Genomic DNA, 3,278 nt, shown 5'->3' with positions numbered 1-3,278 from the left:
TGCGGAAAGACATTACTGAGGTCGGTGACGTTGACATGGGGGACACACGACCAAGTAGATCACAATCAGGGAATTCGTGAGGACACCTACACGTCCCCAAACCTCTCGGAGTAGTCTCGCTACAGCAACGGGGCGCCCACTACGACAACTTCGGGAAGCACCCAATACCTACGCCGAGTGTCTCATTCGGCCCAACTTTCTCAACAGATAGTCTACGTGCTGAGGTCGTATGTGGTGGTGAGACGTCTTGGGCTCCCAGGAAACCCCTCCCTGTCGTCTCTAAGTTTAGTTTGATCATAGATATTTCGTGAAAAAATTGGTGTGTTTCCATTATAATTCACGAAAGTTCTTACAGTTTTTTGTTGTAGTGTCATGACGTGAATTCTTCTGTAAATCGCCAGCAAAAAAAGAACAAATCGGATTAACGTAAATACAAACAACAACTGGTACACTCGGTACGACCCGGTCAATTGGTTTAGTCTCGTCTTGGACTTTTATCCGGATGATCCCGAGGAAAATTCTTATTTTTTCCGGAAGTGGTACACTGTGTCACACGACGTCACTCCTAGGTCATCGGCCCCTCTGGACTGACCAGGGGAGGTGTCGCCAGTCCCTGTGGGTGGTGGGAGGTCCCACATTAAAATGTTTACTTCAATGAACTTGGAGATAAACTCCCTCTTGAGAGAACACAGGGATGTTAGCCTTTGCAGACCATTTACATGCACAAAGACCTATATGACACACTACATGTAAGGAAGACCCCCAAAAGCATAACTGGGCCTCTTTAACTTATATCTGTGTCTATCATTTTATTTTGTGGAAACCAGGTGTTAATCCATGCTGTGTTCAGGTTAATGCATGCTGTGTTCATATTTATGGATTAAAAGACTCATCAAAATGATTTTTAACAACAGAGATATCCTTTTTTCTCTCTTGTAGCCTCCAGTGATATCGGAGCTGTGTGCCTTCCAAACGTTGGTGTTTACGCCTCTGCTCCTGAGAAAGGCTGGATAACAGAATTTAGTCGCTTCATAAACACAGGTGAGATATTTTGTACTTTTACAATTTAGAATTGCTACATTTACTTTTACTTGCTGCTTCCATTGTTGTGAGCTACCACTGGATGGCGCTAAAGTCTTTACTATTCCTCATTCTGCACTCACTGTCCTGTTGAAATGTGCATGGAAGAAGTTCCTAAATACATATTGTTTTCCTAAGTTATAGTAGCAATACAGTGCAGTTCAGAAATACTCAGTTACACTCTGAATTTCCTGGTTGTTGAAATGTACTTTATAAATAAACGTACCTTGCCTTACAAGTAAATGTAATACGTTCAAATGTTGTAAGTAAATGTACTTATTTCTTACTTTTAAGAGGACACATTAAGCTTATTTTCAGGTTCATATTTGTATTTTTTGCCTCTGCTGCGACATGTCTCCATGATTTAATGTTCAAAAAAGTCTTTACTATTGTTCTCCCAGTCTGCTCTGATTGGTTAGATCAGGGGTGTCAAACTCAAATACACAGTGGGCCAAAATTATAAAATGGGTACTAGTCGAGGGCCGGACTGGTTCAATGTTTATTGCAAAACTTATTGAAATGAACTTATTGCACATATTAAACCTGGAACTAACAAAGCTTAAATGATTGCCTATAAAAACAACATGAAACATTAAATAATCAGTTGAATTAATTTCTTATGGCTCTATCTGCAGCTTTTCCTCAGTCATTTCTTATGATCACATTTTTCAACAGGCCAACAACAGCTTCAACAAAACTATTCATCTCAAAGAACAAACCAAACATGACCTGTTGTCGTGAGAGAAAAAGTGCAGAAGGAAACATCCATTAAACTCAGCTTGCTGCTCGGTGATGCTAGTTCAGATACTTGGCATCTCATCTTGGGTGCAAGGTCATCAATGTTTGGGCTCAGGCTCTGAGCTGAGGAGACTCTCAGGATGGAGGGAAGGTGTGCGTGCAATATACCGGCGGGCCAGATCTAATAGTAATTAGAAATTATCCTGCGGGCCGAAATTAAATCCACCAAGGGCCTGATTTGGCCCCCGGGCCTTGAGTTTGACACATGTGATCTAAGGTCAACGTGTTGTCACTGTTTTAAACCTAAAAATGCTGAATGAGTTCTATTCATCTATATTAGTTGTACAACTTGTTGATATTGTTTTTTAGTTTTAGTTTATTCTAAGTCTAATATAATGCAGGAACATTTTAATTTTCCAGCCAACTCACATGACCTGCTGAAAGGGTTTTTGATATAAATGTGATAAGGAAATGATCTAAATGAGGATGTGTTGATACCTTTACCAGCCAGCAGGGGGTGAAATTCCACCATTTGCTGCTTTCACAGAGAGATGAGCTATTTTAAAATGCGAGATTTGTCAAAGAACAAGACAAGACTCACCCGAGCATTTTAAGCCACATAACAAATCCATTATTAAAACATGTGGCTGTAGATTTTTTCTATTATCCACTGTAATAAGACAAACCATTTTAATGTTTTTACAATCTCAACCTTTTATTTAACTCAACAGTGGAAACACAGCATTATAATGATCCTGTTTTAATGTTATGTTGTCTTCCAGTCATGTAGTTGTGTAACTGCTATTTCATTCAGCTAAGCACCATGAGGAACCTTTACTACACGTTCTTATCACCTGTGTGGCTTACGACATGACATTGCAGTACCAAAGTCCTACTTTGCTTGGAACCTGGAAGAAGAAGCACATACTCTTCTCTCCGGCAAGGGATAATATTGCAAAGTATACATTGGACACAAAAAAGGTAACATTTCCATGTGTTTAGCATTGTATTTTATAATAAATGACTGATAGCTTCCCATTTTAACTAGGGATTTTACAAAAGTCATATATTAACTGGCATGCAATGTACATGTTCTGGTTGTCTGTATTTTAGTTTCTCTTAGTTGTACAGGACTCACTATTTAGATCGTAATGTATATAAATGTGAAAACGGATATAATGCATAATACATCACGCATCAATTCGATTAAAATTCAAATGTAAACACTTAGTTTATTTTTGTTTTTAATCCTGCATTTGATTTTCTATCATCAAAGTATCTGCAGCAGGTGACAGAGTATTCTACTGTAAAAACCTTAAATGTAATATAATGTGAATAATTACAACTTTTAAAGGTAGAAGGTAGATACAATGTTAATAAAAACACTATGAAATGATGCATATATATACAATTATATTATGGTTCCTCCCAACTTTAGACCAAAAATGAACCAGCTCTGG

Source organism: Notothenia coriiceps, unplaced genomic scaffold (genome assembly GCF_000735185.1).
Source record: "Notothenia coriiceps isolate Sejong01 unplaced genomic scaffold, NC01 NC01_scaffold00028422, whole genome shotgun sequence".
Taxonomy (NCBI): domain Eukaryota; kingdom Metazoa; phylum Chordata; class Actinopteri; order Perciformes; family Nototheniidae; genus Notothenia; species Notothenia coriiceps.
Note: the sequence above shows the minus strand (reverse complement) of the source record.